The following is a 24,781-nucleotide window of genomic DNA, read 5'->3' as shown; positions in this document are numbered from 1 at the left end:
TTTGTGGCAAAGAGCCAACAGGGGTACATTCTTATATTGTAAGACTGGCAAGTATTGGTGCACCCTGCATGGACATGCATAGGCACAGCCAGCATCAAAATGTGTTTTTATGCTGGGATATATTGTGGGCAAAGACATCATGAAAATGCATTGGAAAATGCTCCAGTGCACTTCTGGTAACTCCCATCTATTGGAATAGTTCATGTGCTACCATAAAAAAGATTGCAAACTGCATGGCATTTTACCACATTTTGTGCAGAAAGTGTTCTATAATACTTACCATTTTAACTCATTATTTGTATCCCCTTGCACCCCGGACCGTATTGGTTGGTTTGGACTCCCTCACTACACTCAGTTGCTCCCACATATTCGTGGCAATTAAAGTATCACCGCCCACCCCTGATGCACGGATACATACATACAAACAGACATGCAAACTTTCAGACAATCCCCTTGCATGCACAAATACAAGCACTTTACACATAAACATTCATATTTCACATACCTTACCTCAGGCGCACACCATCAGCACACCTGCGCCATACACAAGACACGGCAGAATGGGCCACTCCTCGCAGAGCGTGCTGACTGGCTGGAGAGGAATGGACACCTCTCTTGTCAGTCAGATCATACGCTTTTATTAGCTTTTATTAAAATAATGAAAGACGCAAGGGCCCGATTTCTATACCCCCTCAGCATCTCATTATTGCGCTCTAAATATTTTGTAGCGCCCAGTGGGCTCTTCAGTAAAAACTAATACACATACGGTGAGGGTGCGCCCCTGCTCAGAGGCACAAAGCACAGTCCCTTATGCAAATGAAGCATCAGGGTGGACTAGAATGCCTGCCACTATGATAGGTTATTTATAATGCGCTTAATACCCAGAGGTTTCTAAGCGGGCCTAGGAATCGAACCTCTGTTGCTCCGTGTCGTCTTGCTTCCAAGGTGAGCACGTTGCCACTGAGCTATCCTCCCGTTACTATGGTTAGAGGTGCAGGGGAGTAACCATTATTGAAATGTTGGGGGGACAAATATTGCTAGATGCCCCTTTAGGGTTACAGTGTTTGAGCATAATAGCAGCATTACTTTGCAAAATGACTGTGTAGTCTTTGTTGCAAAGTAACTATGTTGTGTACAGTGACAACAGGGTTGAAACCTGCAGGCAGGATCGAAGGACCAGTCTCCTGTAGGAAGCATGGATTCAGTGAGGGTTGCCTTTCACTTAGAAAGTATGAGTTTTTGAGACTTGGTTTTTTGGAAAGCATAAGGGAAGGGGATTCCTCAAGCACAATGGACTGTGACCCGAAAGAGTAATGGACTCTACGAGTTTGCTTGAGGAAAGAGAATTGTCACTTTCAAGCGACGGTGTCTGAAGATTTGTTCATGGAGAAGCTACCTTTCACCTGTAGGGGTAGATGGATTCTGGGCTTTTGCGCCAGGCCAAATGATGTACAAGTATGCTTAGATTAACATTATAATCGTACATTAGAATGTTAGTGTAAACATGTACATTTCTCAAGGGTGGCACACCCCCACGCCTATAAAAGGAGCCACCACTGCTCGCTTGTGCCATCTCAAGTACAACTTTTGGGTGAGTTACTCACAAGTAAAACTGAAAGTTAGGGCAATAAACTATTCTCTTCCAAACCTTGCTGTAGCAGATTTCTATCCCTCACAGTAAATGCCATCCAACTGCAGACATCAACATAACAATTATAAATCCAGAAAAGGGATGTGTGCCAGAAATGTCACAATTTATTTATTTAATTATTTTTATTGGAAGTTATACACAGGAAAGGAAACGATCTTTAAAACAGTTTGCCTACAAAAATCAGTGACACACAAGTAAATCAGATCTTACATTAGTAAGCGAAAATAGATTCCCAGGCCCTGCAGTCTGAAAGTTTTTCGTTTTGTTCAACACAGGTTTTGTGGACTTCAAAATACTCTCTCAGAACTAGTGTGTACCTGTCAGCACTGTGGCTACCAAGTGTTTGTTGGTGACTCGGCTGCACAGCTCCAGTAACTGTGTGTCAGTTGTATTGTGGTTGGAGAATAGTATTGCAGGCTTGGGTAGGCGTGGTAATGTGACCACATTGACGTCACCGCATCGACCTGTTATGGTATCACCAGGTCCACAAAAGCAGCTGTAGGCAGTACAATCATATCCCTGGCCATAGACCATTCCCTTTGGGATAAAGACATTTGAAAAAACTACAGGTCCCATAATTTCCCTTTTGAACAAAACCCGGTCTGTATCCAGGGATGGGAGTTTTGGCCCTGGGAAGTCATAGACATAGTGTGGTCACTTAAGCCAGGAAAAGGTCTGGAAAATATGTCCTTGGCCAGACAGCCCAAACCTTGTTAACAGACCACCGAGAAAGGAACTACACCTCCCATAATCCCTCTTTCCCAACAGAGGAAAACCTGTACTGGACTATCAAAATGCACTTATAAATTTGGGATCAGGAAGATAATGGGGAAGACCAGGGTAAGCCACTAGAGTGTTTTCCACCCCGCAAAGAGGGCAGTCTTGGGTAACACATACCCCATCACCCATTTGCCATCCAAAGGGACAGCAGGAAGCCCTGTCCTCACCCATTCAATTATTGGGCACGCAGACAGACCCCAACTTCCTGCCCACGCTACCAGAACACTGGAGAGGAGAGAACTCATGTCTCCCTCACAATTGACAGCACAAAGGGGACATAATCACCTGCGCCTGCAGCCTCCATTATAAGCAAGGGAAAGGATACTAGCACTGCACCAAACAGAACAGAAACATTCTTTCCGGACTCCAACCACACAGCAGTAATGCTTACTACATACCCTGAGCTGTTAGACACAAGTCACCAAAACAACATTTAAAAAACTGAAACGTCCCTTGTGGAGACAGGGGTACAAACCAGAAGCTCCATCCCAACCAGCAACAAACACAGACTCAAGTGGGATCCAAGGTGGCGGCTTCCCCATTTAAAGACTTCCCCCATGAACAATGCATCCCAGCCATGGAACTTGCCAAAAGCGGGCATGTGACCACTCTGGCTAATTAGCAGGAAGCTAGTCATTCCTAGCACTATATAAGGGTCAGCTCCCAGGACAAGAGTGGAAGGGGGGTTTGTGGTAAAGACAAGGTGAGTTGTGGTGTTAGAGGAAGAAGTTGCAGGAGCAAAGAGGCAGGTTGCTGGGCTTGCTGTAAAACTTGGAGTGGAAGATCAGATTCTAAGACCCAGAGAGTAGAGGAAGACTACTTCTGGGCTGGTTGTATGAACTGGATTGCAAGTGAGAGGAGTGGGGGGAGTCCTGAGCAGATTGTGTGACCTGGAGTGGAATGGTGAATTTGAATTCCTAGAGAAGAGTGGCTGATTGTAAACCCAGATAGGATAGACTGATTGTGAAACCTGGAAACCAGAGGAGACTGAAATGCAGAAAAGGAAAGTGATGGAAGCAGAGACCAAAGGGAGGTGAATAGACACCTGACCACAGCCCTAGTCAAGAAAAGGGCATAGGAAGCAAAGGTGAAGGCCTTTGAAGAGGGGAAAGACGGGGAAGGTGTAGACAAATGCTCTGAGGGCAAGGAAGAAAAGAAAGACCAAGAAGGAGAAGAACGATTAATGCTCTGGTCAAAGTGGAGGCAGAGCATGAAGGGCAGAGGCCCTGACAAGAGAATCAAAGGAAGTGCCCAAAGGTAGCAGAAGGATATAGCCCCTGGCCTAGGAGAAAGAAAAGATGACGAGAAGGAGGAGGCACAGAAAGAAACTAGTCCCCTGGGGACTAACCCAGGGAAGAAGAACATGCAGTGTCCTTGTGAATTGCCAGGGGAACACTATAACAAATCCCAATCATCCCGACACCTTAAATAAAAGGCATCAACTTGAATATCCTTGCAACATTTTTTACAACTTGTGTTCTTCAACATTGAAACTCTGGTCCATCTGCAGCCGCCCATTAAAATGCATTGGACAGAAATCAGATCTTCGATGGCCACAGTATGAAAAGGCCTGTGAAGAGGGAAAATGGGACGATCCCTTCCCCCGATTCTCGTCCAGACCATGGCCTATGACGTCACGACCTAAGCACCCACCGCAGGACGAGTTCAGACCTCTGACTGCTGCCCCGGATGTCTAGATCCACTGTGGCCACGCCCCGCAGACCCAGGCCAGCTGCGCATCATCCAAAGCATGTGGTGGGACCTCGGGGGGAGATGAGACCGACCATATGGACCAACTCGATTAGACGTCACCCACCAATATCACCGTCATTAGAGATGACATGACGACATAGCCAAAAGACAAGAACACATGTGCCACCAAGCACCTGGATCAGACACACACCAACCCACATGACAAACATACTCGGTGCTATGACGTAGAGGACCGCTCACACTCACACACTTGCATCGTTGTTATTTTATCACATAGGCTTAACTAATGCAGGGCAGAAACGCAAGACGCCAGAAGAGCTCGTGTATATGCTTGCAGACGCTTTTTGCTACTAAAAACCCTGAAGATGTCACCCTGTAGTTGGACTAATGTATAAGGACCCAAGTCGCACCTCACGACCCCCGTGTTATGGACTGTATGCCGCCACCCATAGACTAGGCAAAGGTAGGCCGCAAACCAGAGTCCCCAGGCCTGGAGCTGCTCAAACGGAGCTGCAAGGTGCTGATCATGCAGAACAAATCCTGAATGGAGCCCCACAGCCAAGGTCACGAAGTTGCAATCTACACGACGCGCTCCCAGCGTCAAGGTTACACCTGCCGCTGCTAAACACTCCTCAGAGAAGAAATACAAATCAAATCCCTGCAATTCTTTTTCAGCCACGGTCTCTCAACACTTGACCAGGCCGACCTGATACGATGCCAAGCTCCAAGGACCAGAGAACCTATGGGGTCTCACGTCTGAGACCCGGACTGCAGCAACGAAGTTACAAATGAAACACCGTCAGCGATGGGACAGGAGCACCCAACAGCCAGTAGTAAGACCTGTCCATTGTCCACCACTGACACATAGTCATACATTGTTGCCAACACCAGGTACATCGCGATCTGGGAACGACGATGGTCCCAGGGATGGGTGCTCGCGGATGAACTAATCAGAATGCAAGGGGGCTAATCACTGATGACACTATCATTCAACCAATCACTAACTTTCTTCATGTAACACTTTTTATGCAGCCATTTTTAGGGATGACCCAAGCGTACCACCTGACCTCTTCCCCACCACTAATATTTTCTCCTATACTGATCCATACTGTCCCCACCACCAGGGGAGCCAACCCGGGGTAGCGTTAGGTTTAGGGGCAAGCTTTCCCAGGTGACCTCGTCGTAGCATCATCTGGTTAGAAAAAGGGCCCGCTGAGATGTTCCTTGGGTACCTACGCTCCGAGAACCTGTCCCTGTCTGTTTTATGCAATAAACAGCAGTGACTCTTTGCTCTTGTGTGTGCCTCATACTCCTTTGGGACGCGGGAGGAGTTGGGGCCTCCCCAACCCCAGAGGTCCGCGGACAGCCCTGCCGACCCCCAGGAAGTCACCCCGACAAGTTGCAGGCACTGCTGAGATAGAGGCAGATCACAGTGAGACCGCTTGCATCAAGGTTGCCCAGCAACGCGGCCCCCTCTGCCGTTGCCCCCTTTGGAGGACTGCAGGACCATCGCGGAACTGCAAGACGACCGGATAGAGCAATCCGGAGATTGGGCGTCGGGAGCCGACTTGAGAAAATTTCCCACCTGCGATTGGCGAGTGTCCAGGCATGGTCCAGACGAGGGAAGGCGGCGAGCTGATTGGGAGGGGTGCCCGCAGCCGAGCAGCACCGGCAGGCGAGAGACCGATGTGAATATGGCACACGCAACCATCATTGTAATGTTGTGCGGGTGGCGGTAGGAATAGCGAATAGGGTGGCGGGTGGTTTTACAGTGTATTAAGAAAAGATTTTGGTCATTTTGCGGCGATCGATATGTAAGTTGTAGTGGAGAACGGAACGAAGGCCGTCTCTTCTGGTGTTACGGAGCATGCTGGGTGGGGCTCCGAGCTCCCACGTGCTGAGTGGTGGATCGCAGTGATTGGTCTAGATCGCGGACACCTGTACAGGGGGTGCGGCATTCCTATGAGTTGGCGTTGTAGTCCGATGAATAGATGAGGATTCCTATTAATTGAGTGTTTTAGCTCAGTGAATAGATGACGTATTCCCACAAGAGGTAGCTAGATTGTTTCTCAGTGAGGAAGATAGTTGGCTGGTTAAGCCCCCCTACGGTGGCGGCGTGTCACACGCGAGGCGACGCAGTGGGTGCAACACAATTATAATAACTAAAGTGATTAATGAATACTCCACTCTGGGTGCAGTGGGAAGACAGCTGTGGGGATTGTGGGAAATAACATTGTCAAAATTAGCGCACATTTTTTATGTTGCAGTTGTACGTACTGGTAACACATTGTACTAGATGGTGACGTCACCCATAGGGTTTGCATAGGACACAGCAGTCTTCTTCACTGTAATTGGAGCAAGGGCACGCGGCTAAGGGGGGGTGAAGGGGGACAGGCAGCCACGCACAGAGAACGCCAGCACATCCTCGACCAAAGGGGTCACGCTGAGCAGCAGTGCGATCTGTGGGAGGGGGAAGAGACAGACATACACTGCGCAGGCAGTGGGGATAGAAAGAGAGGAGGAGGGGTTAGAAGAATATCACAGGCGTGCCGAGTAGCGGCCACACTGAGAAGGAGGGACGGCTCAAAAGCACGCCGCGCTGTACGCAAGGACGCAGGGGGCTTCGCGGGCCACGGGTCGAAGGGGGCCCTAGCTCCGAAAGGAGGGGCGTCAAGGGGGCAATAGCGTTGTGAAGAACAGGAGAGTGGTGGTGGCCAGCACGAAAGTACTCTAATAACAACATTGCTTTTCCTTGCAGTGGAAAGTCGGAAGTCCCCAAATTATGGGGACAGGTAACGGCGGTAAACAAAATTTGCAAATTTCAAAATGTCTGTGTATTACGGGATAGGGGCGGGATATAGGGCCAGCACATTTACAACACCACTCCAGCACATCTGTGCAACACTAATACCGCACAGAGTTAAATAGTAAAGTACATTATTGAATGGACTCAAGGGACAGATGACAGGATTAGGATACCGTGGCCGCCCAACGACAGCTTTGACATGACCACTCAACATTCACTGCTAGCATACCTACATAACACCTATAAGGGGAAGATGTTAGCAGGCCACCTAGAAGTTTTTGACCTCTGGAGAATGTTTCAGGGGTATACATCGGGGATGTTGAGCAAGCAGGAGGTGAAAAAGGAGGAGGAAAGCGAGGGGGGAGTGTGCAGCGCACCCTAAGCTCCTCCCAGTGCTGAGGAGAGCGAGGAAGAGGCAGAAGGAACATACCCCATTGCAGAAATAAAAAAGGAAAGTGAGGGAGAGACACCCCCAATGAAAGAAATGGAAGGTTTGTATCCAATGAGGGAATTAAGAGAAGCAACACGACCACAGTTAACAGCTGCTGAGGAATACTCAAACCCTGCATACAGCCCACCGCCATACGCTCCAGAAGATAACTACCAAAAGGGGTTGGGTGCAGAGAATACATTAGAAACCACACAGACATGGGTGAGATTGGGAGGCCCAAACAAAACCCAAATAGATTTGCCGAATATAGGACCAGACGAGTGGATAGCAGCACAGCGTTATTGAAGCTTTGGGGGACGGTAACAGGAGAAGAGGAGGAGGTGATAAAAAAGACAAATAAGGAAGATGTAGGACATACTCAGAAAGGGAGCAAGGTAAGTACCAGGGAAGAGGGAAACATGACGAAGGAAGAGGAGGCGGTGTTGGAGGTGAAACTAGCAGAGCTGAGAGAGGCGCGAAGCGTATTGATTAGACAGCTCGAGCAAAAAGAGCAGGAGAGGAAGGTGAAGATGTGAGAAGGAAGGGAGGTGCGAGCGGGATTAAACCAGCAAGAGGAAGAGAGAAGGAAAAGCGAAGAGGACCATATAAGGGGGATTGCAGAAAGAATAGCACGTATGGAGCAATGGGAGACCAGGAGGAAAGAAAAGGAACGGGAAGAGAATGGGAAGGAAATGACACTATGGAAGAAGAAGATTATATCAGAGCGCACACGGATGTACGAGGAAGGGAGAATAATAGAGAGTATATTGGCAAAAGAGGGCGGGACGTGGAATGACAAGGACAGGGACGCGAGGGTGCTAGGACAGGTATGTGATGCGATAATGAACAAACTTCCCAGGGCAAGGACGGAGTTACAGAATGAAGGAGACAAAAGTAGCAATCAAGGGCTAAGAGGAACCAGCAAAGTACCTAGGAGCAAGATCAATGCATGTAGTAGTAAAGAGGTAGCGATACCACAAGTACGAGGAGACACGGAGGGGACAGGTGAGTACGCAGATATAGATTTGGCAACTGTAACAGTGGTAGGAACATGCCCATGCACAAAATTGACATTCTCAGACAGCTTCTGTAGTGATGAGGAGGAGGAGGGATCTTGCGAAGGGCAGAGTGATGGGAGTGGAGAAGGAATAAGTAAACTATACATCACACGGACAGGCTGCGGGTCATCAGGGGAGTGCAGGACACAAGAAGAAAAAAAGACAGGACAGGACGGTAAAACATCACAAAGGAAGGGACACTACGACCAATGACGCCACCAGCCCAGCACACACCATATGTCAACAGGCTTAGAGACCTCCCAGGATGCAGAATGGAGGGATCAGCAACCACACAAAACAAGGACCAAGCTGGTCAACAGAGAGGTCATAAAGGCGAATGGGACACACGGCTTGCACAACATCTTACTGACTTTATCGAAGAATTTTCTGACATGGAAGAGGAGAGTTAATACACACACACACATCACCACAGAGACGCACGCCAGAAGAAACAACAGAATACACACAAATGCCATTATTAGAGAGAGGGGGCAAGGCCACAATACGCCCCATGGAAGCATGCAGACAAAGAGAATATTAAATGCAGACTAACATCTTTGAGCAGAGGGGCGGGAAAATGGATATATGAAATGGAGAAGCTAACTGCAGGGCACAAGTTAGCAGTTGGAGATGTCAAGGGGTTTTTAATTTCAATATTGGGTGATGCAGCAGATGACATTTGGAAGAGGGCGGGATTCCCCGGGGTGACCATCAGTGACACCTCTCATGACGGGGCACCATTTGCAAATGGCAGACACACACTATGGCAAGCGCTGAGGGTACACTATCCAGACAGCTCAGACATAGGGGCAATAACATCACGCAAAATGTGCGAGAACGAGGACCCTGTTAATTACATCCAGGAAATTCAGGAGAAGTGGCGCCTGGAAACGCGAGAGCCATGAGACAAAACATTAGTCATTTTTTTACCACATACTGATACGGGGGCTCCCAGAACCAGTACAGAGGCAGTTGAAGAAATTGTTAGGGATAGAAGCAAAACATGGCCAGAAATACAGTTAACAATAGTTCCCTCCCCATACTGTTTTTTTTCCTCCCCACCCCCTCCAGCACTATCTGAAATGTCGTCAGGCCTAGTATGATAGTCGCTTGTTTAGTTCCTCCTCTACCTTTCTGCACCCCTCTCCCTCACCTCTTGTTTTTTTCGGCTCTACCAGAAATGTCGTCAGGCCTAGTACGGTAGTCGCCTGTCTATTTCCATTTCCTTCCCACTCTTCCCCTCCCTTCCTTATCTATGGGCCTCATTACACGGTAGGCGGTGAGCCATGGTGCTATTAGCGCCATGGCTCATGCCGGTAAAATACCGGCACCGCCTTGGTGGAAAGGGGATTTACTGCCCCATTCCAAGGTTGGAGGGGCAGTAAATCTCCCTTCCACCATTGCCCTTCCCCATTCCCATTTCTGCCCCATAGGGCTCTATGGGAATGGGGAAGGCGCTAATTACGGCACCGCAATTTTGCGGTGCCGTAATTAGCTCCGAGGTCCCTTTGCAGGTTGGATTTTAACGCCTGCAAAAAGCAGGCGTTAAATCCCCCAACCCGCAAAGGGACCTCGTAGTAAGGCGGTAAGGATTTACCGGTACCGGTATTTTACCGTTACCAGTAAATACTTACCGCCATCCGTGTAATGAGGCCCAATGTCTTAGCTCTTGCACTATCTGAAATGTCGTCAGGCCGAGTACGATAGTTAATTTCACATCCTTACTGTTCATAGCTGGTAAGAATGTCATTGTTTTTTCCCTTGTTCCCTCCTTTGCCTTGAAGTGCTTTGAGACACATTTTGTATAGGCGCTATATAAATAGACTATCATATCATACACCATTGTAGGTTATGGCAAGAAAAGATGAAACAGAAAGAGGAAGATCGGAATGCAGATGAAGCAAAACTGGTCCAGAAGAAACTGTCAAAATATGCTATGGAAGGTGCACTGATAACGAGCCCTACCCCACCGACACCAGCAGTTGCACAGCAGCCACAACCACCAGCCAGACTGTCACAGCAAGTACCAATTACAACCCAGCAATTGCCACCCCCATACACAGCACAAAACATATACCAATCACCAATGGGGTGGATACACGCCAATGGGTAACGGCTACACCACCAACTACAGAGGGAGGGGTGGGTTAACAAGAGGGAGGGGATTTGGACCAGCGGCACACCAGTTATGCGGAGGGTTCAGAGGGTTTAACCAATACGGACAGCAGGGGTATTTAGACAACACTTGAGGATACCCGTGGCAAGCACGAGAGCCGGCAATGTGCTGGACTTGCAGACTAGTAGGACACGTATCACGCACATGCAGGGCAAGGCCGACACACGCAGGATGGGGAGAGCAAGGGCAACAGGGTTACAACGAGGGACAAAATTACTAACAACAACCACAGCTACAACAAATGGGTGAAACACACATGCAGCAGCAAGAGGGAGGGGCACAGCAAGTGCCACAACAACCACAACAGCAAACATATGTGACGTCCACCGCACAACAAATACAGCACCAGCCAGCCCAACACCAAGCACAACAACAAATGATGATGGTACAACAACAACACATCCAAACGGTACAACAGCTCACACAAATACAAGACAATACACAACTAGCTACGGACACGCCAATACCACAGACGCAAATGGGGAAAGTGACGATACTGGGTCACAACCCATATTCAGGTAATGGACAATCATTGTACCCCCAATAGGATAGCCCACAGACGTCCTTGTTGTGTCCCATCCTGTCAGTAACACTTAACCCTGCGGAGGAACCACACATAAAGGTGGCGATAGGTGACAAAACATTTTCTTGCCTAGTCGACACCGGGGCCACTAGATCCTGTATTAGGGAAGGGAAGGTCAACTTGTCAGGCGATGCCATGCACACTCAAGGATTCTCTGGGGCTCAAGGGCTGGTTCCTTTTACAGATAACATCTTATCTGTTGGAGATCACGACCTATCTTTGCCACTGCTATACTCAAAACTATCACGAGTAAATATACTAGGCAGAGACATCATGAGCAGATTGAACATGACCATATGCTTCACTGACAAGGGAATAGTATGCTCAACACCAGGCATACACATGCTCACCACACGACACATACTTCAAGCTTACTGTGGTAAGACAGTAGTAAGGGCAGAACCAGTGGACGGGGACATCTTCCAATACGGGACATGGCCATAGCATGGCTACCAGTAATTGAGGGTAAGGTGTGGAGGAGGCCGGCAGCATACCTTTTCAGAACAGAAACGCCCACTAGCGAGGAGGAAGGGGCAATAATATCAGTGGATATCGAGAGTATTGTGGCAACCAAAGACTACATTGCAGTTCACCCTTAGGATGGGGAAGGGAAAGCATGGAGGGCAGTAATAGCAGTGACTGAAGGATGCAGGCTGATGCAAGTGTTGGACAAGGAACTGTTCTCGGACGAAGTAGGAGATGGGGAGATGGTGTTCCAGATGAACGTCTACGTTTGGTTGAGAGTGACCTCCAAGGAGGTGGCACAGAAAATGGCGATGGAACTACAAACACCCGTCCCCACACAATCAGACTTTTACGAGGAAGACTTAGCAGTTGTACCCGCCTCACTATAAAATACTAGTCCCTATGATGTGGGATGCATACAAAGCATTGCAGGAGTGAAAATAAAGCTAAAAAAGGGAGCAATGCTGCCTAGAGTGAAGCAGTACCCACTGCCCAAAGAAGCTGATGAAGGGATTTATGAAACAATAAGTGCACTAGTGGAAAGTGGAATATTGGTACCATCAGAATCACCATGCAACACTGCGGTATACCCAGTGCGCAAGGCAAAGGGAGGGTCTTGGCATTTCATACAGGATTTAAGACCTCTTAACCACATTGTAGAGGCAGAGTACCCGATAGCAGCTAACCCAGTCACAATACTGTGCAGAATACCAGCAGAGGCATCACGGTTCACCGTGATCGACCTCAAAAAATGCATTGTTCTCAATACCACTGCACCTTGACTCACAAGATTTAACAAGTTTCACATACCCCAACACAAAATGGAAACACACTAGGCTACCCCAAGGGTACTGCGAGTCACCATCCATCTTTAACAGAGTAATACAAATGGACCTAGGGAACATCGACCTGGAAAGCACGGTTCTGCAGTATGTGGATGATATAATCATCTGCAGCACCACTGAGCAAAAGTGCAGAAGGGACTCTGTAAAGATGACAAGGAAAAACTGCAGTACTGTCAGGAGCAAGTACTATACATACAGCAGATAATGCCACAAAAGGGAAGAAACATTGCACCACAAAGGGCACAAGCAATAAAGAACACACCACAACCACAAATGATAAGGGAACTGCAACAATTTCTTGCCCTGTGCTACTATTGCAGAGCATGGGTTTTTGACTAAAGCACATACATAGGACCCCTAATAGAGGATCTCAAAAAGGCACAAATGGGGACGAGAAAGTTGGGATGGACAAGAGAGATGACTGATGCATTTAATGAACTCAAAGAGGCCATTTCAACGGCACCAGTTCTAGGTACCCCTAACTATGATAATGAGTTCTACATATTCTCACATTGCGATGGTGCAGTAATAAAGGCAGTGCTGACACAAAAGACGAGCATGGGACACAAACCAATAGCATTTTACAGCAGCCATTTGGATCCAGTAATGATGGGACACTTCCCGTGCGAACAACACTTGGCTGCAGCAACTTTTGCAGTAGAAAAATCATCATCATCCATTACTATGGTTTGCCCCACCACACCATACGTGGAACACGCCCTCTTTGCGATATTAAACAAACCAAAATCTACACTGCCTACCCAGAGAGCAACAGTGTATGAGATTATTCTTTCTAGGCCTGAATTGAAAAAAAGTGAGATGTAGCAATGTCAATCCGTCGCAGTTCATAGCAGAGGAAGTGGCCGAAGGAGAATATGTACACGACTGTACACATGCAATTGAATTTTTCTCATCCACTAGAAAAGTAGAAGAAAATGTCCTAGAGGGAGGTGAGGTGTTTTACATTGAATGGTCATCAACAATTGACCAAAGTGATGGTGTGAGGAGGACTGGAGCAGCTGTAGTGCGATTGAGGGAAGATTGGACATGCGTTCCAGTAAAATGTTTAGATTAACCCAACAATACTCAGCACAAGCAGCAGAGTTGGTTGCACTGATCATAGTTCTAGAAGAAAGCAACGGTAAAAGAGTAACAATATATTCTGATAGTGCATATGTCACCTCAACGATACATTCAGGATTGTTAAAGTGGCTCGGAAGAGGATTTAGGAGAGCAGATGGTACTCCAGTGCAACATGCTCTCCTCCTGGGTGAACTAAAAGAAGTAATAGCATACCCAGCAGAGGTGGCACTGGTGAAGTGTCAGGCACACACTAATGGGGAAGATCCAGTATCAAGAGGAAACGAAACAGCAGACGCACATGCAAAATATGCTGCATATTTTGGCGAGACATGGGACCTCCAAGAAAAACAAAAAGATAAGAGGAGGGTAAGACCGATGATAATGAAGGATGGGTACACGCACATTCCAGAGACACAGATTATGGAACTGCAGGTGGCAGCACCAATGGCAGAAAAGGAACTGTGGGTTAAAAGAGGATGCACTATGTCCCCACAGATGCACTATGGAGGCAGAATAACACAGGGAACGTTGAGATGCCCCTGGCCCTACTAAAAATAGCTCTGGCCCAAGTACACCACCCCACTCATATAGGGAAAGAAGTAATTGCAGCACGAATAAAAGAATCATGGTTCTGCCCCGAGCTAAACTCACACTTTGCAAATTTCATTAGCAATTGCCTCACCTGCCAAAAATGTACGGCCGGTAACACGCTGCAAGTGATCAAAGGTACAATACCCCGGCCCGAAGGAACCTTTCTACACCTACACATTGACTACGTCAACATGATCAATGTATGTCAACGATACAGATAGATGATTGTAGTAGTATGCCCATTTTCAAGGTGGATTGAGGCCGGCCGTGCTCTCATGGAGATGCATTTAGGGCAGCTACAAATTTAGTATGGGAGGTCTTCCCGAGGTGGGGGGTTTGCAAAGTATTAAGGTCAGACAACGGTCCCCACTTAGTCAATGAATTATTTCAGCACGTAACTGTCCTTCTGGGGATCAAGCATACATTTTCCTGTGCATATCACCCACAAGCCAATGGCGTCTGTGAACGCCTCAACGGCCTCCTGAAAGAAGCGATAGCTAAGATCCAACAAACAACCAAAAAGAGCTGGCTTTATTGCCTTCCTCTGTCTCTGTTTGAATTGAGGAATAAACCAGGTTCGGACCACCTCCTCACACCACATGAGGTGGTGACCGGATGCCAAATGCACCTTGCCCTCACACCACCATCAAGGGCTATGAGTGATTGTCATACAGCAAGTACTTTTTTTGGTGAAGAAATGCATGAGTATGTCTCTTCCCTGGTTACTAGCGCTGCTTTTATCTCTCAACAGATTCAACGGACGCAGGGTAGGTCAGAGAACAACCAACGGGAAACAGCAAACAGCAAACAACAAGGAAAAGGAACTGACTAGACAGTGGACAGTGAAAGAAGGAGACACGGTACTCCTTAAAAACTATCGGAGAAAGTGGTACACCCATAGATTTACAGGGCCACACACAGTCCAGAAAGTGGCCCATTAGGGCCGTCAAATTGTCTGTTTGGACACACATTCACAGCATTAAGTCCTACAAAATCACAGACCTGCCCCCATCTCTACATCGACAGGGACAATGCTTCAGCAATGACAACTAACAACAATGACACAGCACCAGCACCAGATACCCCAAAAGTCATAAACGACCAACCACCCATAGCCCACCCCATGGTTACGAGGTTACAGACCCAATACGCCCCCATACCAGAACAATAAAATTATTATTGTTAAGAAACTGCCAATAGTAACTGGAAAAATAAGCTTCACTAAAAAGCACCCCCGATAGCAAAAGAAGAACATTGTCGAAGAGATCTTACCACAACACATGCATGATCTCTTCTCTTTTGTCTCGCACATGCATTTATTGCGCATTGTTATTGTTATATGCAAATATCTGGCAAATGCTACCCACAGACCATATCCCAGAAGCACTGTCACACCAATTTGCATACATTATAAAAAGGCCAAAGTACTTTAGGCCCAGGAGAATACGTATCTATTATAATGCGTTTCTCATGCTAATAGTACGTTCCTTTCCACACCTCCACGCAGCATTACCTGCCTTGAGAGATAGGACGGTAAGGAAGGCATGGGAGGAGCTTTTTGCCTGGGCATTAAACGACCACTTGATACGCAGGGCTTGAGTAACAAACACTAACAGAAATAACTTTTTAGAGATTTTCAGGCGGGCATCTATATCATCTAAAGTAAAGTAGATGTGGGATGGCAGCACATGTAAGATAAGAATGCCAGTGGTAATAGCAACTGTAATACAGATGTTGGGGAAATTTTTCACCACTTGTCGGATAACTGCCGCTGTCTGGCAGGCCTACTATGCTTTTCACGTGACTGCAATTCCCAATACTAACATTTCCCCTACCACAGCTGCAAGGAGAACTGGGTCAGGTGGTACAAGTAGCACGGGACCTAACGTAAACAGAGGTAAACGTAGTGTTTCTATAGATGTACATGGGGTGGACACATATCTTACAGAATCTGCACACATCTCCAACAACATGTGGTATAAACACATGTTCAAAATTCATAAGGACACGACAAAGGACAACTGCTATGTGTGCTTGTTGATCCCATATGCCATGAGCGCCTCAAGAACATTTGTGGCTACTGAAGTACCAGCAGCAACAGCAGAATGCCTTTTATATTTAGCATTATTTCAAACACGAGGGTGCTTTCAAGGTAAACAGGCACCACTAAGATGGAAGTCAAGGTCAACATACCCCTACGAAGACAACTTCATCAAGACACTTCCGATGTATGACAATTATTGGCAGCTGACTGAAGGACTTCAATACACAACAGATGGACCCGACAAGGGGGACACAAAAGAAGTGACATTGAACTACATGCCATGTAAATGGAATGCAAGAGAGGTTGTAGGTGAACCAGGGTGCTGGGGAAGACCACTAATATTAGTATATGGCAAAGTATATACGAAGCACGGATGGGTGGATGGAGTAGTAGGAAGCAAGGTAGTGACATTGGCAAAATCATCAGTAATGACAGTACAAGAGGAAAACGACAAGTGCTACAAGGAATGGACAAAGAGAGCAGCGTTGCTAACATGGTTGAACAAAGAGGAGGAACCCATAACGATAATACCTGTTGCAGAACCTACACTATGTTACCAGCACGATGGTGAGGTTGATGTTGGAGTAAACAAAGGATGTAAAAGAACAATAAAGATTCCTGAGGGGGGAGCAGGAACAGCCGTACTGGTGAACCAGTATTGGGCCTGCGGAACAAAAGCTTACAACAGCTTACCACAATTATGGAATGGGATATGTACCATGGTGCACGTCAACGTACCATCCCTGGTAGTACCGCAAAAACATATCAACCTGCAGAATTTCCCTAAGATGGACGAAGGAAACAAAAGGAAGAAAAATTCCCTGGAAGAAGCAGGGAGCGCCTCGAGGAGTGACGCTACTAAAGACAATAAAGTATCCAGAAAAAAAAGACAAAGAGAACCACTCACTGGAAATTACCTATGGGGAAGGTCAAAAACAGCACTGAGTGAGATTCCACCAGCATACAAACTATTTAGCAGAGTGGCAATGTTCTTTTCCTCCGTGATCCTTCCATGAATACAGGCGTATGCGAATGCAAAATGGCTACAGATAACAAGATGGAAGCTAATGATGACGATTAACTCCTCTGTTAACAGATTCAACGCAATCAAAGAGGAACTGAGGGCAATAAGGATGGTGGCCCTACAGAATAGGTATGTGTTCGACCTTATAACAGCAATGGAAGGAGGTGTTTGCGCAAAAATAGGAAGTTCATGCTGCACGTTCATTCCTGCAAATGACGAAGACAACAGCATCCTATCTGCAGCAGTATCACAGCTGACAAAGATGCATGCCAAGATGTAAGAAGAAGCAAAGCGGGTAAAGAAGGATGGTCGCTGGTTTTCGTATATCTGGTCCTGGATGCCGTTGTGGCTGTCGGACGGCGTCAAGGTTGTGTCAGGATGCATGATACTGGGAATGGCTTCACTGATGGGGTTAAAACTATGGATGACAAGGTCAAAGTGTACCGGCGAGGAAATGATAGGCATGCACGTGCTAATGCCCGCTGAAGACAAACACGCAGATATAATCATCAAGGAACGTGAACGGCTGCGGCAACACATAGTGGACGCAGACCTGTACCCGCCATCGATAAAAGTAGAAAATCCACGAAACCCGAAGAGCTATGTTGGAAAATGGGTTTATTGCAAGCCTGGTGGTGGATGTGTGTATATGTATTGGTCATTTGAATATCACGTGGACCGATACGAACACCTGGCAGGAATAAGAAAGGTATGGCAAGTAAGAGGAGATAAAAGAGTGGATAATTTTGTGGGCGACAAGTCGACCAGGGGGGGACTGAAGAGGGGAAAATGGGATGATCCTTTCCCCCGATTCTCATCCAGACCATGGCCTATGACGTCACGACCTAGGCACCCACCGTGGGATGAGTTCAGCCCTCTAACTGCTGTCCCGGACGTCAAGACCCACCGTGGCCACGACCCGTACACCCAGGCCAGCTGCGTGTCATCCAAAGCACGTGGTGGGACCTCGGGGGGAGCTGAGACCGACCATATGGACCAACTCGATTAGACGTCACCCACCAATATCGCCATCGTTAGAGATGACATGACGACATAGCCAAGGGACAAGAACACACATGCCACCAAGCACCTGGATCAGACACACACCAACCCACATGAAGAACATACTCAGCGCTATGACGTAGAGGACCGCTCACACTCACACACTCGCATCGTTGTTATTTTATCACATAGGCTAAATAATGCACCGCAGAAAAGCAAGACGCCAGAAGAGCTTGTGTATATGCTTGCAGATGCTTTTTGCCACTAAAAACCCTGAAGATGTCACCCTGTAGTTGGACTAATGTATAAGGACCCAAGTCGCACCTCGCGATCCTAGTGTTATGGACTGTATGCCGCCACCCATAGACTAGGCCAAGGTAGGCCGCAAACCAGAGTCCCCAGGCCCATAGCAGCTCAAACTGAGCTGCAAGATGCTGATCATGCAGAACAAACCCTGACGGGAGCCCCACAGCCAAGGTCAAGAAGTTGCAATCTACACAACCCGCTCCCAGCGCCAAGGTTACACCTGCCACTTCTAAACACTCCTAAGAGCAGAAATACAAATCAATTCTGCTTCAGCCACGGTCTCTCAACACGTGACCAGGCCTACCTGATACGATGCCAAGCTAGCTCATCATCCGGTTAGAAAAAGGGCCTGCAAGCCCATCACCGCTGAGATGTTCCTTGGGTACCCACGCTCTGAGAACCTGTCCCTGTCTGTTTGGTGCACTAAACAGCAGTAACTCTTTGCTCTTGTGTTTACCTCATACTCCTTTGGGACGTGGGAGGAGTTGGGGCCTCCCGAACCCCCGGAGGTCTGCAGACGGCCCTGCCGACCCCCGGGAAATCACCTTGATACCTGTTTTCAGAGTATGAGTAAGTATACAGTTCTGGGCAAGGAAAATTACTTTCAGTGGGGGTGTTTTTAATAATGGGAGAAGTGGCTTTAGCTGAGCAAGCAAACGAGTTGGGATGTGAATGTAGGTTTGATCTGGAGTGACATAACCATACAGAAGGGGTCGAGACTTGTCAACGCGTATTGCCATTGAGTAGATTATTCAGGAGGTGACAATTAAGCAAATCTATTTTTGTACATGTATTTGTGCTGTAGTTTGCTTAGAGACTGTGTGCACCACCTGCATTTTTTCAGTGACCTAAAGCAGTGGACATGTTAGGCGCTGTGGCAGACTAGTGGCAATAATGTAAATCTTGTCCAGAGCCCATCCTTCTACTCTTTTCAGCTGCATGACCGGAATATGACGTTTTCATTTTTAGCAGCACGGAGTTCAGTGCCTCTCTTCTGCCCCTTCCACACACCCCCATAGTGAAGCGAGAAGGAAGCTGCCTACGATCCTGCACATACAGATCATTGCATGGATGTGCTGGAAAGTGCAGTCTGCAAACTGTTTTCCTGAGCATTGCTTAAGTACTTAACTGTGCTGTCCTAGTCATATATGCATTTATTTTGCCTAGGGTGAGCCCTACTTTTTTATTTCTAAGTACAAAGCCACTTATTTCAATAAGGGTTTAGTTACAGCTGAACATACTATCTTGTATTAATTTCATGTGTCTGGTAATTATCAGAAATAAAATAGCATGTTGTGTCTGTGTGCCATATTTAATACATGTATGTTGCATATTCACAAGCAGATGTTTCTGCATGGCAAGAAGATGTTTTAAAGCATTCCACACCCCTGCATACATCTTTTTGAAATTCCATCATATCTTTAAGGTGCCGCAAGTGCATACACTGCTATTGTCAGGTGGGTGTTGGGGTGAGACCCTCAAACCCTTGTCAATATCTGTGCAAGCGTCCACTGTCACAGGCGTGTCTATTGTCATTGCAGGGGACATGTGGGCGAGTATCAGCGGTGGTGTAAAAATAAGCGAATGCAACCTAAATGTATGAAGTATGATCCAAAGTACTCTTACTATTTATTACTTGTCGCCACCGAGATTCCATAGACATTCCTCAGAGACTGATAGTTTCTGGGAATGGTATGGACTGTTGATGGACATTGCCTTCCAGGACCTGGCAGAGCTTTTATTTTATTTTTTACTACTGATGATGTGGGATAGGAGAGCTACTTGATCTGTTTGGAAAAGATCCTATCATGCACACTAGAGAATTGTTTGTTACTCTGAATCTATACGTTTAATTTGTATAGTACTGTAGCAATTAAAAGTCAAACATAAGCAGCCACGGAGCAAGAACCAGAAGACAGATACTAATTGGGAATCTGCAGGGTCTTGCTCATCTGATGGGAGTTTAGTTGCAATGTCAGTGATGCCCCAGGCTATTCTCAGCCACAGGGATTAACGCTGCAATGCAGAGCACATAACTAATTGGTGGCTTGTTTTTTTCTGTGTGCTTGAAAAGCCTAGGGGAATACCATTGCTGTGGGACCATATCACACTGGATAAAAGCTGTCATATCCAGTATCAACACACATCAACAGTGGTCGAAGACTTGGTAAGACTAAAGGATGCAAGTTGCCAATGCACAGAAGCATTGGAGTCTGTGTCCTTTGCTCAGGTAGGTTTTTGAATGGTTGCTTTTGTTAAACCTATAGCACAATATATGATTATGAATGAATCAACACAAGCTCTTTGAACAGGAGGCATTCTGCTAGACTGATTCTGCAATGTGCTAAGACAATGCAGCATAGTATAACTAATATTCCACTGGATGGCTTTATGCTGTCTTGTGCTGCACTCCTCAATGGTGGAAGCCATCTTTCTCCCTGCCGTCCACACGAACCCCATTCGCTCCCTCTCCCATCTCTTTCCCTCCTTACCTTCGTGCCCTTTCAATCATGACTCCTAGCGGGGGGGTTTCCTTGATAGCAAGAAGAAACTCTTCCGGTTCCTCCTTGCCAGTTTGTCCTTGCCACTGCCACCACTGGCAGATTCAATATCTTTAACACTAGAAGAGCCAACCAACGCCTCACTCACCACTCATCTAAAAGACTCATCTGTAATCTTTGTATCGGAAAACTGGATGCTTGGGTTTGATTTTTTGTCTATTCCTCTATACTTTTGCTCTCATCAACAAAGCCCTGAACTTTGCAACACGCACAGTTTTCAAAGTTTCCAGAGTCTTCTCTACCTACCATTACCACATTGACTTGCTCTGCATGAAAATCACCCACTCTTTAAATTCTTGCCACTAGTCTATAAATCCATCCATGGCTGCTCCCTACCCCTTGCTCCCCCTCCCACTACCTCACTGAATGAATTGCTCTGTAATCTCCCTATTAAACCCCCTACTCCTGGTTTCTTCACAAGCTGTCAGACCCCGCCCCTCTCCGTGCCTTACCACGCAATCCTTCCTTTTCCCTTCTTGCCCCACTCGACTGGCATGCTATGGCCCTGGCCATCAAAGTCATCTCTTCAGTGGAACTCTTCAAAATGTGGCTGCACCTCCAGCTGCTAGTGACCGAAGGAGCCCCCCAAACCTTCCCACCCTCCTACCCAAGCTACCCACCTTTCCTACATTCCACCCTCAGAGCCACTTTATGTACTTTGTAAATGTGAAAAAAACTGGCCTATGTTGTCAATGTTAAAAAATATTACGATTTCCTCCAGTCGCTGTCCCTGGTTTGTGCTCCCACACTTACCACTTCAACATATGGTATACACCACTCAAAAAACACCCTTATGTAAATGCACCTTACCTCATGGATTGCATCCACTCCCCATTATTGCCTACTTTGTCAGTAATTCCTGTTTGAGATAACATTCTTTTCTTCAATAAATACAATACAACAAAATAATAAATAGCAATTTCTGGCCCTATTGTGAGACAATGCTTCTTCCATCAGGGAGGTCACTTCCTTACCAAATTGTGCTCAGCTGGACTCAAGGCCGTGTGTTCTACTGATGCCACATCACAGTGACTCAATGGATCCTTTTATTAGATTATGCCAATGGAAAATGATTGACGGGCCTCTAGTAGGAAAGCGGACGCAGTAGCAGAGGGAAGTGCTAGGAGTTGGGTTCCAAGTGATTATTGAGCTCTGAAATAAGCTGGAAGATCATTCTGAAGTTTAAGGAGATCGAAATACACACTATACTCTCGAATAAGTTCCGATTGTCTTAAAAGTAAAGAGGGGTCGGGTACAAGACTGTACTTCCTTTCTTTTGTCTCTTCTTCTTGTAAAAATCACTTTTTGTGATTATGTACAAGTAAAAAAATAATACACACTACACGCATGTGGAATAAAACAATAATGCTCTACACATTGTATTAGACTTTACAAGACAAACTTACAAAACCATCTGAACCCACACTCTATAAAAGCTCCAAAAGCGCTACTGTATTAACTTTACCAGGAAATTCCTTTGGGCACAATGTATAGATCATGAAGAGTGTATGTCTGAAATTCGACGCCATGATAGGTCCTGACTCCAAAATGACGCTAATTTCTGTTGTTGATGGCCAGGGGTGTTGCTAGGTCTGGAAAAGACCCGGGGCTATGCTAATGTCGAAACTGTCGGTGCTCAGGGCTAGCTAGCCTTTTGGTTGTAACCCCTGAGCTTCTACCCGGGGCTACAGCCAAAAGATCAGGGGCTATAGCTCCCTCAGTCTCCCCTTAGCAACGCCTCTGCTGATTGCATGTAAAGCAGAAACAACTTGCAGACACTAATTACACAAAGAGGCAATCTCTCCTACGTCATGTAAATAGATGAAGATTATGTAAGCAAATTGTCTGATACAGCGAGGACCTGCCCACCTGTACTTTCTTGATATTTAATGGCAGTTGGGCTGGAAGTTGTAGTAATTTCTCCTGATGTGCTGTTTTATCCCTATCACTGCCATTGCAGGTGTGCCATGCGCACATTACATGGAACATGGAATGCAATAATCAGGTGGCAAAGCAGAGGCAGAACAACATAAGGGATAAGAAAGGTGAGCAACTCATGGAGACAGGCTCTCCAGCCTAGACACTGAGCAGTGCGCGGAGTCAGTAATCAAACAAGTGGTTATGCTATTGATCTAAGTGACCCTGAGCAGGTGTGCGAGAAAGGTTTCTTATGAATGAATGTGGTATTATAGATTGAAGCACTAAAAACATTAAGAGAGCCCCCAGAAAAAGGAGAAAAGCCAGTTGGTGAAATAATTTACCCAGACAGAGAATCCAAAACCTACAGATAGTCTTATGAACCTTGAGAGCCGAGATGATTCGACAACATCTCCTCTTAGTTGCGCTACATTTTGGTGATACACTACCTTCTGTGCCATACAAAGCAAGTGAAGAAGGGATTGGTATGAACTACACTGTAGCCACTGCTTTTTTTCATTTAAACCAGTACATATATGCTACATATCCTGCAGCTGTGTACCTCATGGACCAAATAATATCTAAGATTTAGATGTAAGAGAGGAAGGTATATAGAGTGGGCAACAATACATCATGTATCCACTGTGGGTATGTTTAGATCACACTATAAACAAACGTCCATATGTTCGAGTGGTGCAGATGCTCATTGGAAGTACAGGGCTTCAGTGTCTTTAAGTCTCAGTGTGCCAGAGGGCTCTTCTTCAGGAATTGCCAAAGGCAGGCTTTAATAAGAGTGTCTCTTAGTTGTCTCCGGAAGAGAACAGGATTGTCCCGGCACCTCAAGACGATAGGAAGGTTGTTCCACAAGGAAGCACCTGCTGTATTCAATAGTCAGCCAGCTACTGTCCTTTCTTAGCATGAGCTGGAGTAAGAGAGAAGGAGGTGGCTGGTCGTAAAGACCTAATGGGGCAGTTCTGAGCCTTCACACCAGAGGCACAATGAATAAAGCATGATGTTTTGAAGGATATCAGCACCTGACAGGTAACCAATGCAGGGATTTGAGTTTTGGTGTGATATGGTCTCCAGACTTCAGGCCCACAATTAGCCTGGCAGCTTTGCTCGGAATTATTTGCTACTGGTGAATCAGGTTCTTTGGAGACCTAAATGTAGGCTGTTGCATCAGTCAGTGAGGTAGAAGATCAACGCCCTTGTCTCCTCCTCGACCTTCCAAGACATGTTGAGAAAATGCAGGATACACTTCAACATAACTTCTGTTTTGATCATTGCTGCCCAAATCATAATGACCCCCCCCCTTTGCCAAGATTTTGCATATTCGCAAACACTGAATCAATTAACAAATGAACAATGGTGGGGGTACTGCAGAGCCCAATCAGCAGAGACCCATATTCATGGAGGACAAAGGGTGTCCTACAGGCTGCCTTCCAATCATCCCCTCTTCTAATGCACAACAGATGATTTGCACAGCGTGCAAACTGTTTGCTGCATATTGTCGCTCCATGGAGAAACTCTAGCATATCCCATTTAAGGGCGATTATGAGTTGTGCAGTGAAAATCCAGAAATATTGCATATGTGGTAATACTGTTACCACATGTGCTGTCCTTTTTACCCTGGACTATTATGAAATAAAAATGTAGATTAAAATTAAAGAGCAAATATAGAAAAAAAATCAGTAATACTGATTCCAGTAAAAACACAGTATTCCATTGTTCAATAGGTGACTGCCA

The sequence above is a fragment of the Ambystoma mexicanum genome, chromosome 12 (assembly GCF_040938575.1).
Source record: "Ambystoma mexicanum isolate Mex_15411 chromosome 12, UKY_AmexF1_1, whole genome shotgun sequence".
In the NCBI taxonomy this organism is placed as follows: Eukaryota; Metazoa; Chordata; class Amphibia; order Caudata; family Ambystomatidae; genus Ambystoma; species Ambystoma mexicanum.
This window is presented reverse-complemented; position numbering follows the sequence as displayed.